Raw genomic sequence first — 16082 nt, forward strand, 5'->3', positions numbered from 1 at the left:
TTGGCCAAGAGGTACTCATGACATGGGTGAATACGTCAACATATTTTTGTTGCCTAACCAAACCTCAGAATAAAGAGACAGACAGACAGAGAGCACTGATCAGCTTGTTCCTCTGTCTCAGTTCACGTGCTGCATCGGTTCTGTGCGGCTTCCGCGCCGTCTCTGTGGCACTGTGATCCCTCCCGGACAGTGATCTGTTTTTTCCCGTGGAGTATGACCACTACCGTTATTGCAGCAGCCCGAAGAATAACTCTAGTAGCATCAGTCCAGAAATGTGGGCAGCCACCCCATCCCCGCGCTATGGACTGCTGTCTTTGCCTCTTGCCTCTCTGCTCTTCACCCTGTCTTTCGCCTCTGTGTGTAGCCCTCTCTGTGTGTAGCCCTCTCTGTGTGTAGCCCTCTCTGTGTGTAGCCCTCTCTGTAGTGTAGCTCAAACTTCAATGGAACAGTGTTAAAAAGTCGAATCGGTGTTCTCTTTAGATGTAATGAACGAATCCTACCATGTGCATACATGCTAGTGCCTGAACCCACTTCGTGTAAATACGCACGTTAAAGATCCTGTCATCCATGTCAGCGTTCGGTGGGTTATGGAAACAAGAACATACCCAGCATGCACACCCCCGAAAGCGGAGTATGGCTGTCTACATGGCGGGGTAAAAACGACCATGCACGTAAAAAGCCCACTCGTGTACATACGAGTGAACGTGGGAGTTGCAGCCCACGAACGCAGAAAAAGAAGATGATGAACGAATCCTACACCAACATTATCATTATTATTACAGCCCATTTCCCCATACATAACCACAGCTTGCCTCAGTCAGCACGGTGCCCCTGTGGGACTGACAGCCAGACAACAGATCGCCTGCTGCAGTCCTGTCCCCTCCATGAGGTGCTCAGGAAGAGCTACTGGCTCGACCCAACTCCAGTGACCCGGAAGCTCTACACCTAGGTGGGGTGGGGGGGTGGGGGGGGGGCTGCAGCGTAGAACTGCCTTCACTGAGGAGACTGGCGTGTTCACCTGACGAACGAGAAGAAGAAGAATCTGCACCAGTCCCATCATCTCTATAATATCGCCAAGAGGTTCCACGCCAGAGGAGACTCTGAACTGCTGCTGAATCATTTCGGCATTGGGTTTCCGTTCAGTTTATTTACGGTTTTAGGGGTGGATTCAGTGGTGGGGAAAATATTACTTTTACCGGTGCTATTAAATGAAATGGTTGGGTTTTGTTCTGCAGCATTCTGTCTCTCTTGTGTCCTTTTCTCCGAAGGTTCCCCCCAAAATAATATATCCACCAGCTCATAAATACAACACTTGAGCTGATGCCATTTTTCTATTGTAATATATTCATCTTCGTCCCCCCCGCCCCCTTTCCCCATCTCACTCTCTCAGTCTCTCTCACTGTCTGTGTGTCTCTCTCCCTCTCACCCTCTCTTTCCGTTGTAAACTCTCTTCTCTCTCTCTCTCCCTCTCTCTCTGTCACTTTTCTCCATTGTAATATATTCCCCTTAACCTCTCTCTATCACTTTTCTCCACTGTAATATATTCCCCTTAACCTCTCTCTCTCTGTCACTTTTCTCCATTGTAATATATTCCCCTTAACCTCTCTCTCTCTCTCTGTCACTTTTCTCCATTGTAATATATTCCCCTTAACCTCTCTCTCTCTCTATCACTTTTCTCCATTGTAATATATTCCCCTTAACCTCTCTCTCTCTATCACTTTTCTCCATTGTAATATATTCCCCTTAACCTCTCTCTCTCTCTCTGTCACTTTTCTCCACTGTAATATATTCCCCTTAACCTCTCTCTCTCTGTCACTTTTCTCCATTGTAATATATTCCCCTTAACCTCTCTCTCTCTGTCACTTTTCTCCATTGTAATATATTCCCCTTAACCTCTCTCTCTCTGTGTCACTTTTCTCCATTGTAATATATTCCCCTTAACCTCTCTCTCTCTGTCACTTTTCTCCATTGTAATATATTCCCCTTAACCTCTCTCTCTCTCTGTCACTTTTCTCCATTGTAATATATTCCCCTTAACCTCTCTCTCTCTGTCACTTTTCTCCATTGTAATATATTCCCCTTAACCTCTCTCTCTCTCTGTCACTTTTCTCCACTGTAATATATTCCCCTTAACCTCTCTCTCTCTCTTTCACTTTTCTCCATTGTAATATATTCCCCTTAACCTCTCTCTCTCTCTGTCACTTTTCTCCACTGTAATATATTCCCCTTAACCTCTCTCTCTCTCTGTCACTTTTCTCCACTGTAATATATTCCCCTTAACCTCTCTCTCTATCACTTTTCTCCACTGTAATATATTCCCCTTAACCTCTCTCTCTCTCTGTCACTTTTCTGCATTGTAATATATTCCCCTTAACCTCTCTCTCTCTCTATCACTTTTCTCCATTGTAATATATTCCCCTTAACCTCTCTCTCTCTCTGTCACTTTTCTGCATTGTAATATATTCCCCTTAACCTCTCTCTCTCTCTCTCTGTCACTTTTCTCCATTGTAATATATTCCCCTTAACCTCTCTCTCTATCACTTTTCTCCATTGTAATATATTCCCCTTAACCTCTCTCTCTCTCTCTGTCACTTTTCTCCATTGTAATATATTCCCCTTAACCTCTCTCTCTCTGTCACTTTTCTCCACTGTAATATATTCCCCTTAACCTCTCTCTCTCTCTGTGTCACTTTTCTCCATTGTAATATATTCCCCTTAACCTCTCTCTCTCTCTGTCACTTTTCTCCATTGTAATATATTCCCCTTAACCTCTCTCTCTCTGTCACTTTTCTCCACTGTAATATATTCCCCTTAACCTCTCTCTCTCTCTCTCTCTCTGTCACTTTTCTCCATTGTAATATATTCCCCTTAACCTCTCTCTCTCTATCACTTTTCTCCATTGTAATATATTCCCCTTAACCTCTCTCTCTCTCTGTCACTTTTCTCCATTGTAATATATTCCCCTTAACCTCTCTCTCTCTATCACTTTTCTCCATTGTAATATATTCCCCTTAACCTCTCTCTCTCTCTGTCACTTTTCTCCATTGTAATATATTCCCCTTAACCTCTCTCTCTCTCTCTCTGTCACTTTTCTCCATTGTAATATATTCCCCTTAACCTCTCTCTCTCTGTCACTTTTCTCCACTGTAATATATTCCCCTTAACCTCTCTCTCTCTCTCTGTCACTTTTCTCCATTGTAATATATTCCCCTTAACTTCTCTCTCTCTCTGTGTCACTTTTCTCCATTGTAATATATTCCCCTTAACCTCTCTCTCTCTGTCACTTTCTATCCTCCCCTGGACTCGCCCCTGATGTAAGCGACACTGTACCTCTTCCAGGAGCGAGGGACCAGACACAATCCCTATCGATCGTGGGAGGAGCAGACCCACTTCACACGCTCGGCATTAATGTGCTGTTATGGATCTCTCTCTCTCTCTCCCTCCCTCTCTCTTTCCCCCTCTCTCTCTCTCAATCCCTCCCTCCCCCCTCTCTCTCTCCCTCCCTCCCTCCCACCTCCCTCAGTCCCTCCCTCTCTCAGAGGAGGAGGAGATGGGGGGGGGGGGGGGGTAGGTCGGTGAACGGTTCTTTCTTACTCACCCGATGTGTCTATGCCCTCACCCCCACACTGCACCTAACCTATATATATCAAGTCGTTTTCCTGATTACTTTAATGACCAGACAAATCTAAAGCGCAATGAAAGCAGCTGAAAAAGAGAACAGAAAATTATTCTGTTCTGGCGTAGCCTCGGTGTAGCCTTCTACTCGCCTGAATACAGTTCTCCAGAAATTTGCATCTCTCTCCTTTAGCTGACAAAACATTGCGTTCCGCAAGATACCCCCCATCCCCCACCCCTCTTGAATTGAAGGGTATGTGTTCTCTTGAACATCATCAAGGCCGTAACGATTCGTTCTAAACATTACACGCCAACCACATCACTATAACAGAGTGACGACATAAAAAAAAAAACCCAATATAAACAGCAATTGTAATACAACACGGAAACAATTTACAAGAGTGTTTCACCGACGTTTCTGTGTTGTTCGGTCTTGTGTTTTCAATGAACGCTGCAGCCACAGTGTGTGAGACAGGGCTGCACCTGTTACCGATCTGTGCACAGGAGTACGACAGCAGCACAAACTGAGAAGGGATGATAACGATCCAGGCACACTTCTCCGGACTCGGTAGTCTTTCTGCCTGCAAAAGGCAATATCGGGCTTTGACTCTCAGGCAGTACCGAGCCTTCACAGCCACACTCAGACAATATCGTTGCCTTTTGAGCTACACTCAGGCAGTACATAGCCTTCAGAGCTACACTCAGACAATATCGTTGCCTTTTGAGCTACACTCAGGCAGTACATAGCCTTCACAGCTACACTCAGACAATATCGTTGCCTTTTGAGCTACACTCATACAATATCGTTGCCTTTTGAGCTACACTCATACAATACCGTTGCCTTTTGAGCTACACTCAGGCAGTACATAGCCTTCACAGCTACACTCAGACAATATCGTTGCCTTTTGAGCAACACTCAGGCAATACACAGCCTTCAGAGCTACACTCAGACAATATCGTTGCCTTTTGAGCTACACTCAGGCAGTACATAGCCTTCACAGCTACACTCAGACAATATCGTTGCCTTTTGAGCTACACTCAGGCAGTACATAGCCTTCAGAGCTACACTCAGACAATATCGTTGCCTTTTGAGCTACACTCAGACAATATCGTTGCCTTTTGAGCTACACTCATACAATACCGTTGCCTTTTGAGCAACACTCGGGCAATACACAGCCTTCAGAGCTACACTCAGACAATACCGTTGCCTTTTGAGCAACACTCAGGCAATACACAGCCTTCAGAGCTTCACTCATACAATATCGTTGCCTTTTGAGCAACACTCAGGCAATACACAGCCTTTAGAGCTTCACTCAGACGATATTGTAGTCTTTTGAGCAAAACTCAGGCAATACAGAACCTTTAAAGCTACACTTAGACAATATTGTCTTTTGAGCTACACTCTGGGAATATGGTAACATTTGAGGCTAAATACCTTACTCTATTTTTCTGCCAATAAACAGCCTTTATGGGCAGTGCACTCAGACACCTCAGTCGCTTTTCAGTTTACACGTAGGAATGTATTTGTCTTAGTCACATGTGGGCTTTTTTATTTTCCGTACAACAATATAGTTGTAGGTACACACGGAAATACTGTTGTTTTCTGTGCTGCATGCGACCTATTTCAAGCACACCTTATTCAAAGCACAGGGCTAAAAATACCCATTAGACTCAATGGAAACAGTTTCAATGCTCCATCCAACAGCTGCCACGACTGAGCATCATCAATTTTAAAAGCACAAAAGTGAGTGTTGTCGCTTTCATGTTTTTCAAATTTTACCCACAGAGATAGACAGACAGATAGACAGACAGACACGCACACATGTACACACACACACACACACACACACACACACACACACACACACACACACACACACACACACACACAGCGAGAAAGAAAGAGAATGAGCGACAGGGGGGATTTAAAGAAGCTGTGTAAGCTATTTCTTTTACCCTGAATACAGATCATTTTGACTTGATTTCACTTGACGCACAGACACAGACACACAGGCACGCTCACTCACTCAAGCTCTCTCTCTCTCCCTCTCTCTCACACACACACACACACACACACACACACACACACACTCGCTCGCTAACACTTTTTGATCTATGTGCAACAGCTGGGAAATGCAGAACAAACCAGGAAAGGATTCCCTTCCCAGTCATCTCACCTCACGCTTTCCTATTCAATCTTCATTCCAAGGGGAACCCTCCGCCCAGCCACCCACCTCCCCCAATTTCCCTATTCAATCTTCATTCCAAGGGGAACCCTCCACCCACCCACCCACCTCCCCCAATTTCCCTATTCAATCTTCATTCCAAGGGGAACACCCCCCCCCCTCCACACACACACACACACCTCCCCCAATTTCCCTATTCAATCTTCATTCCAAGGGGAACCCCCCCCCCCACCTACCCACCCACCGCCCCCAATTTCCCTATTCAATCTTCATTCCAAGGGGAACCCCCACCCACCCACCCACCCACCTACCCCAATTTCCCTATTCAATCTTCATTCCAAGGGGAACCCCCCCCCACCCACCCGCCTCCCCCAATTTCCCTGTTCAATCTTCATTCCAAGGGGAACCCCCACCCACCCACCCGCCTCCCCCAATTTCCCTATTCAATCTTCATTCCAAGGGGACCCCCCCCCCACCCACCCGCCCACCGCCCCCAATTTCCCTATTCAATCTTCATTCCAAGGGGAACCCCCACCCACCCACCCGCCCACCTCCCCCAATTTCCCTGTCTCCTTACACCTCTTGCCCAGGAACAAAATCGGGGGGGGAAGAAATCAGTAATCGATGGGGAGGATGAACCACTTCACATATTTTTTTGCATTTTGCTACATTGGTCTCGACATACTTTGCATTTTGCGACAAGAGTCTCTCCACAACAGAGCAAACGTGAACGCCGGGTATGAATGTACGCCGCTGATCTTTTGGACTGACGGCTTTTTCTAGGCCACATAATGGTTCGGCCATGGCCTTTGTGTTTTCATGACGGCCACGGCTCAGCACACAATAGTGGACATTACATTGCATCACATCACATTATACACACAGTCCACTATGAAAGCTACGGATCAACTATCAAAGCAAGACAAAACCCGCAAAGAATACTACGGACAAACTATCAACACAAGACAAAACCCGCAAAGCACAGAATAAACATTCACTCGTCAACAATACATCCAACAAACAGTTTGCCCCTGAAGAATAACCAGTCTCTGAAACAAAGAAACAATCAAAAATATTTCTCTGGTGTTCATTCACCATTCTGTGCACTGTCTGGCAAGAGCATACAGAAGACAGAAATAGACACAAACACGACCACAACTTCCAAGAATAAAAAGGCACTTAAGTAAACATGCATATTACCAAGCCAGATATTCCATAAGTGATCGTTCGTCAGAAGAGGTGATATCCAGAGGCAGAAAAGAGACCATGAAAAGGACGAAAGTAAAACAAAAATATTAGTCGAAATTCCCAGTACTGGATTCCCAAAAAACAGTGGCTCTGTGTGCAGGCTGCACCTGTTTTCACAATGTCTCATTCAAAATGACCTTTAGCACACGAAAAGCAAGGTTGTTAATGTGCTAAAGAGAATAAAATCAATTTTCAGTTTGGCAATGCTTCGTTCAAAATATGCTGTCTTCCATATCCATCTGGGCCCACCATGTAAAAGTCATTAGGTACAAAACAGTCAACAGAGAAATTCTATCTGATGTTGTTTTTTTCCTCTAAAATTCTTTCTCTCACCTCCTCCTCTCCCCACCCGCTACTATTCCCTGCGCTCCTCTCTCGAGATCCTTTCTCCCACTCTATGCTGCAGTCGGAAAAAGTATTGAACAAACCGTGAGAAGGATCCTCTCACACCCATCCCTCGCCCTAGCCCCTCCATCCACTAGTCCCTATCCCCACCGTCACACACACTTCCTGTCCATTATCAGTCCCAAGGGGCCCCATGTCCTCCTCGTCATCCTCTACCTCTTCTGGCAGCGAAGGGCCAGAAACAAATCGCTAGTCGATCGTGGGCTGGAACGCTTAACACGTTTTGCTGCGTTGTTATAGATCTCCCAGGACAACGCTGACGGCAGCATGAGCTGAGAACTGAGGGATGGCAACGATGCTGGAATTCGATACGTTCACTTCTTTGAGTTAGCTGACGTTCACTTCTTTGGACTTGATGTTCACTTCTTTGGATTTATTGACGTTTAATTCTTTGAGTTTGTTGACGTTCACTTCTTTGGACTTATTGACGTTCACTTCTTTGGACTTGACGTTCACTTCTTTGGACTTATTGACGTTTAATTCTTTGGACTTATTGACGTTCATTTCTTTGGACTTATTGACGTTCACTTCTTTGGACTTGATGTTCACTTCTTTGGACTTATTGACGTTTAATTCTTTGAGTTTGTTGACGTTCACTTCTTTGGACTTATTGACGTTTAATTCTTTGAGTTTGTTGACGTTCACTTCTTTGGACTTATTGACGTTCACTTCTTTGGACTTGATGTTCACTTCTTTGGACTTATTGACGTTCACTTCTTTGGACTTATTGACGTTCACTTCTTTGGACTTATTGACGTTCACTTCTTTGGACTTATTGACGTTCACTTCTTTGGACTTATTAACGTTCACTTCTCTAGACTTGATGTTCACTTCTTGGAGTTTGTTGACGTCACTTCTTTGGGTTTGTTGACGTTCAGTCATTTAAGCATGTTGACGTTCAGGCCTTTGGGCTTGACGTTCACTTCTTTGGACATGTTGGTGTTCACTTCTTTAGAGATTGTTGACGTTCACTTCTTTAGAGTTTGTTGACGTTCACTTCTTTCAGATTGTTGACGTTCAGTCATTTGGACACGTTGACGTTCAGTCATTTGGACGACATTTATGTATCACTTCTTCGGACCTGTTGACGTTCAGTACTTTGGATTTGTTGACGTTCTCTTCTTCGGACTTGACGTTCAATCCTTTTAACTTGTTCACGATCAGTCCTTGAAGATCACTTCTTTGAACGTGCTGACGTTCAGTCTTTTGAACCTGGCATTCATGCAGTCCTTTGAACTTGACATTCAGTCTTTTGAACCTGGCCTTCATGCAGTCCTTTGAGCTTGTTGACATTCAGTCTTTTGAACCTGGCCTTCATGCAGTCCTTTGAACTTGTTGACATTCAGTCTTTTGAACCTGGCCTTCATGCAGTCCTTTGAACTTGACATTCAGTCTTTTGAACCTGGCCTTCATGCAGTCCTTTGAACTTGCTGACATTCAGTCTTTTGAACCTGGCCTTCATGCAGTCCTTTGAACTTGTTGACATTCAGTCTTTTGAACCTGGCCTTCATGCAGTCCTTTGAACTTGATGTTCAGTCTTTTGAACCTGGCCTTCATGCAGTCCTTTGAAATTGACGTTCAGTCTTTTGAACCTGGCCTTCATGCAGTCCTTTGAACTTGACGTTCAGTCTTTTGAACCTGGCCTTCATGCAGTCCTTTGACCTTGACGTTCAGTCTTTTAAACCTGGCCTTCATGCAGTCCTTTGACCTTGACGTTCAGTCTTTTGAACCTGGCCTTCATGCAGTCCTTTGAACTTGGTGACGTTCAGTCTTTTAAACCTGGCCTTCATGCAGTCCTTTGAACTTGCTGACGTTCAGTCTTTTGAACCTGGCCTTCATGCAGTCCTTTGAACTTGTTGACGTTCAGTCTTTTGAACCTGGCCTTCATGCAGTCCTTTGAGCTTGACGTTCAGTCTTTCAAACTTGATGATTTTCAGTCATTTGGATTTGACGTTTACTTCTTTTAACTTGACGTTTAGTCCCGAGACTTTGTACACTTCCATGTCTTTGACTTGCACACGTTCAGTCCTTCAATCAGCAGATATTCAGTCCTTCGAACCAGTTGATGTTCACATTTTAAAACTTGTACTTGCAGACGTCCAGTCCTTTAGATTTCTGGAAATATGTTTGTTACTTTTTTTTCCATGTGGGCTTCTGGTAATTAAATGATAGTGTATATTCATTTTACAGTTGGGTCTTCATGGCAGCAGATGTTTAAAATGGGATGATAGCATTAATAAAAACCCACTATATGGTGTGAGCAGCCCGTGTTTATGGATTTCTCACAAAAGAACAGGCCATCTGTCGTACCCAGCATATCACACACACACACACACACACACACACACACACACACACACACACACACACACACATACACACTCACAACACACACACACACACACTCACACACACACACACACACACACACACACACACACACACACACACACACACACACACACACACACACACACACACACACACACGTCATGGTGAAAAGCATGAAGGCATTACCCAAAACACAGAAGGGAGAGGACAACAACAAAATGTAAGTACAAGGCAAATGCACGACGACGGCCTATCCCACCGCAGTGATCAGGCGAATCCCTTTTGGCACACTGTGATCAGAACCACACCACGCCCACACTGGCCAGAGACACACTGGGGTGGACGTGGGAAAAGCCACCACTGGGGTCCTTCAGTCCATGAAACATTTCCGCATCGGTATTCCCTTCCAATACTAGTTTTATTTCCTTGCTTCTGCGTGTGTGTGTGTGTGTGTGTGTGTGTGTGTGTGTGTGTGTGTGTGTGTGTGTGTGTGTGTGTGTGTGTGTGTGTGTGTGTGTTAAAGTGTGCGTCAAGTGTTTGCGTGTTTGTATGCACACTTACTCTCAAACACCCACCGACCCAAACACAGAGAGAGAGAAGGGGGGAGGGACGGAAGGAGAGTATAAAATCAAATTCTACGTGAAGTTTTCAAAAGCGTAATAAATATCGCCACACACAACATATATCATTCATTTATCTAACTTATTCTGACTCGCGCCTAACTCTGCCACCACCATTCCCAGCAAACAGCGACCTTGTGCACAGTCTTCGCAAATTCCATGGACTTTGGAAAAGTCTCAAAGCTAGCGTTGCCTGAAGACAATGTCTTCAGGCTTTGTCAATTCCTTGCACTGAGAAAAAGTCTCAACACCAGCGCAGTTAAAACAACCCAGCACTAACTAAAAACAAATGTAGAGAAAAAAAGACAAGAGTTCCAGAACCCCACTCCCTTTTTATACGAAATCTTCACTGCAGCCAGTACACGAGCATTGAATCCTGAGGGTAGTATTCAGTGTGCACATACATATTATTGTACTTAGGTGTAGAGCTTGTGGAGAGGAAGGGGATTGAGTGAGTAAAGGAGACAGAGAGAGAGAGGCTGTGTGTGTGTGTGTATGTATACCATGCTTCTCTTTCAGGGAGTATGATGTTGTGTGAAGCCATCATGTATGTGTAATATATGTTGCATGGTCTTGTAAGTGTTTGAACACGCCATTGGGAAGAAGACAGATTAAAAACATGAGGGGAAAAAATACACGAGCATTGAACAACTAGACCTAAAGGGCGCAAGGCAAAGGGTCGTTAATTCAACAACTGTGGAAGGAAAGAGATGAACGGAAGCAAGAAAAGAAACAAAGAAAGAAAAATAATAAAAGGCGAAACCAGAAGAAAATGATAGCTCATTAAGACAAGGTGACATGTTTGCCAAACTGGTCTGATGAAAGAAAGAGGGAAAGAGGAAATAAAAGAAAGAAGAAAGGAAGGAAAACAGAGACAGACGGACATAATAGATAGAAAGCACTGACATTCAATACAAACAGTCTCCAGTCCGCCAGCAAAGAGCGTGGTTGTGTGTCGGAACAATGCTTTTTTAACGAGGGCTCGTTCCCCAAACACCCACCACGCTTTGCAAAAGGTCAGAGTACACCGCAAGCTTCCACCATCAACTGCAACATTTTTTCTCCCCGTAGTACAAAGAGAAACCCTTTCGCTCGTTAAACAAAAGCGGTGGAGGGGTGGGGGAGGGGATGAACAATTACTTCGTTTATTTATTCGCTTACTTATCTGTCTATCTATCAGTCTGTTTATTTATTTGTTCAGATCATTTGATTGACACTACGAACGCGATGGGAGAATGGAGAAAAGTATGGTCTGTGGACTACTTATTTTTCTAAGTCATGTTCCTGCGCCAAGGTCATGGCGCCAGAGTTGGGCAGTCAAAAGGCTCTACAGGCACTTAAAAATGAGGAACTAGAATGATTTTGCAAAAGTTGTATACACTAAACAGTTTGAGCCGCATATGACACAATGTCTCAATACTTTTTTTTCAATTTTTGTATTGATGGTGCACAAGCATGTGTGTGTGTGTGTGTGTGTGTGTGTGTGTGTGTGTGTGTGTGTGTGTGTGTGTGTGTGTGTGTGTGTGTGTGGGTGCGTGGGTGTGTGTGTGTGAAAACAATGTCTATGTCTAATTTCAGTATGATATTTTATCCTTTTCCCTTACCTGTGATTATCATTGCATGTGTATGGCTGTGATAATGCATGTATGATTTACTCACAGTTACCTTCAAAGGGTGTCTGTTGTTGTTGTTGTTGTTGTCTACTGTGATTATTGATGTTTGGCATGGTTTGCCCTATGTTGACAATAGCGTTTTATGTCTTTTTATGTATATATGTTGAATGACTGTGATCTTCGTGTATTGTTTGTGTGTTTTACACCACCATGAATGGAAATCTCTTGTTGAGATTATAAAGTATTCTGTACAAATACGTCCACAGTTGAAAATATACTATCAATTCATTCATTGATTCTCTCTCTCTCTCTCTCTCTCTCTCTCTCTCCCTCTCTTTCCCACTTTTCTTACACAGAGCCAGAGCGTGACTGACAGATTAAGTGAGTACTTGCGAACGTGCAGGAGTGGGGGTGGTGAAGGGTAAGGGGGATTATGGGTATGCGTACGTACGCGTATTACAGGTATGTGTATATATGTACATATGCACGTGTGTGGAGTAAGATTACAGACGTGAGAGAGAGAGAGAGAGAGGCAGGCAGGCAGACAGACAGACATACAGACAGACTGAGAGGAGTGGATTATTCCGTAGAGAGAGAGTCAGGTGTGTGCGGGGGGCGGGGACGGTGGGGGTGAGGGGGGGTAAAGGCAGATTAATCAGTAAAAAAAAATATACATATATATATGATAATAATAAAATTTAAAAAAGAACTACAGATATTACATTATTTGAAATAGCGTTCAGCACACTGTTCCTCAGGTATACAGATGTGTCAAGCGTAAGTAAACAACACATCATGATCTGTTCCGTTCGCTTCTTAATTAACTCTTTGACTGCTGAACCTAAGCGAAACGAAATCAGCGTGGCATAAATTCTATGTGAAGTTACTACTTCTTGTGTAAAAAACTCTTACGTGCTGATTCTGCTAAAAAAAAAAAAAACAACAAAAAAAAAAACCGTACTGTCTTGCCAAGAGGAAGGAGTTCAAGTACAGAATGGTGACTGACACACCCTGACTTGTAATGCTGTCTCAGGTGACAGCCCATCACTGAAAAGTATACTGGTGAGCAGCAGTCAAGGAGTTAATGCTATTCCTTCCACAGCATCCCTCACAGACACCACAGCATCCCTCACAAACATCCCTGGCCCTTCCACAGCATCCCTCACTGACACCCCTGACTACCACAGCATCCCTCACAGACACCCCTGACTTCCACAGCATCCCTCACAGACACCCTTGACTTCCACAGCATCCCTCACAGACACCCTTGACTTCCACAGCATCCCTCACAGACATCCCTGGCTCTTCCACAGCATCCCTCACAGACATCCCTGACTTCCACAGCATCCCTCACAGACATCCCTGACTTCCACAGCATCCCTCACTGACACCCTTGACTTCCACAGCATCCCTCACAGACATCCCTGGCTCTTCCACAGCATCCCTCACAGACACCCCTGACTTCCACAGCATCCCTCACAGACAACTTTGACTTCCACAGCATCCCTCACAGACACCCCTGACTTCCACAGCATCCCTCACAGACACCCCTGACTTCCACAGCATCCCTCACAGACATCCCCTGGCCCTTCCACAGCATCCCTCACAGACACCCTTGACTTCCACAGCATCCCTCACAGACACCCCTGACGTCCACAGCATCCCTCACAAACACCCCTGACTTCCACAGCATCCTTCACAAACACCCCTGACTTCCACAGCATCCCTCACAAACACCCCTGACTTCCACAGCATCCCTCACAAACACCCCTGACTTCCACAGCATCCTTCACAAACACCCCTGACTTCCACAGCATCCCTCACAAACACCCCTGACTTCCACAGCATCCCTCACAGACACCCCTGGCCCTTCCACAGCATCCCTCACAGACACCCCCTGGCCCTTCCACAACATCCCTCACAGACACCACAGCATCCCTCACAGACACCCTTAACTTCCACAGCATCCCTCACAGACACCACAGCATCCCTCACAGACATCCCTGGCCCTTCCACAACATCCCTCACAGACACCACAGCATCCCTCACAGACACCCCCTGGCCCTTCCACAGCATCACTCACAGACATCCCTGGCCCTTCCACAGCATCCCTCACAGACACCACAGCATCACTCACAGACACCCTTGACTTCCACAGCATCCCTCACAGACACCCTTGACTTCCACAGCATCCCTCACAGACACCACAGCATCCCTCACAGACACCCTTGACTTCCACAGCATCCCTCACAGACACCCTTGACTTCCACAGCATCCCTCACAGACACCACAGCATCCCTCACAGACACCCCTGGCCCTTCCACAGCATCCCTCACAGACACCCCTGACTTCCACAGCATCCCTCACAGACACCACAGCATTCCTCACTGACACCACAGCATCCCTCACAGACATCCCTGGCTCTTCCACAGCATCCCTCAAAGACACCACAGCATCCCTCACAGACACCACAGCATCCCTCACAGACACCACAGCATCCCTCACAGACACCCTTGACTTCCACAGCATCCCTCACAAACACCCCCTGGCCCTTCCACAGCATCCCTCACAGACAACACAGCATCCCTCACAGACACCCTTGACTTCCACAGCATCCCTCACAGACACCCCCTGGCCCTTCCACAGCATCCCTCACAGACACCACAGCATCCCTCATAGACACCCTTGACTTCCACAGCATCCCTCACTGACACCCTTGACTTCCACAGCATCCCTCACTGACACCACAGCATCCCTCACAGACACCCTTGACTTCCACAGCATCCCTCACAGACACCCTTGACTTCCACAGCATCCCTCACTGACACCCTTGACTTCCACAGCATCCCTCACTGACACCCCAGACACCCTTGACTTCCACAGCATCCCTCACAGACACCCTTGACTTCCACAGCATCCCTCACTGACACCCTTGACTTCCACAGCATCCCTCACTGACACCCCTGACTCTTCCACAGCATCCCTCACAGACACCACAGCATCCCTCACAGACACCACAGCATCCCTCACAGACACCCCTGGCTCTTCCCTCTCCCCCATCCTTGCTGGTCTTTGTAACCAGAGTAAAGAGGGTGCAGAAATTATCCGATTGTCAAAACGAATATTCTCACAGGTATTTACCTAACTTTTTTCTTTCAAATATTATGCTGATCAGTTAGCACTGCTATATGATGTGAAATGTGTCTTAACAATGGTATGGGAAAACAAAACAAAATTAAAAGTAAAAAATGCCTGATATATCATATTTTCTTTTAAACTACAGTCACAAAAGAAATCAAATTAAAATTTTTGAAGATTCAATGACATGAATGAAGAAATGAATTGATATGTATAACAATTCCACAAAACAAAACAAAAACATAGTTTACAAACAAATAGGCACATGCAAACATACATGCATCCAAACCCATATCGGTACCCTGTTCTGAATCACATTATGATTAATACAGCAGGATCCAACAATACACTCTACGTCTGTTCATTCCCCTCCCTTGACACACACAAAGAAATCAACTTACTGTCACTGTCCCCGGCAAACAGTCCTTGTTCTATGTTTATTTATTCTCTAACACACAAAAAATCAGATGATTCAGAAAAGCATCCTGTGTTCTACCTGTCAAAGGGTCTACCAAAACACAAGGTTATTCCACGTTCACCACCTGTATTCTACCTGTCAAAGGATCAAACAAAACACTGGGCAATTTTCCACACTCACCATCCAGCACCTTGTCGTTCTATCCATCAATAAAAACTCTAGATTGTCCCACGTTCACCACCCCATGTCCTGTGTTTTATCAGACAAAATACCTAGCAAATGACTAGATTTGTCAACATTCGCCAACTGTATTCTATCTGTCAAAAAGTCTAGCAAAACTCTAGGTTTTTCAACATTAACCCCCTATATTCTATGTGACAAAGAGTCCAGCAAAACATCGGGTTTTTCAGCATTAACTACTCGTGTTCCATCTGACAATGAGTCTAGCAAAACACTAGATTTTTCAACACTCACCAAATGTATTCTATCTGTCAAAGAGTTTAGCAAA

The 16082-nt window shown here is 45.1% G+C and overlaps 1 protein-coding gene across 3 annotated transcripts in view; it reads right to left on the bottom strand.

Annotated features, from left to right (window-relative positions):
• LOC143300635 (junctophilin-1-like) overlaps window positions 1–16082 on the bottom strand; it is a 213561-nt gene that overhangs the window by 190038 nt on the left and 7441 nt on the right. The gene's annotated exons all lie outside the window — the stretch shown is intronic.

Source organism: Babylonia areolata, chromosome 26 (assembly GCF_041734735.1).
Source record: "Babylonia areolata isolate BAREFJ2019XMU chromosome 26, ASM4173473v1, whole genome shotgun sequence".
Lineage (NCBI taxonomy): Eukaryota > Metazoa > Mollusca > Gastropoda > Neogastropoda > Buccinidae > Babylonia > Babylonia areolata.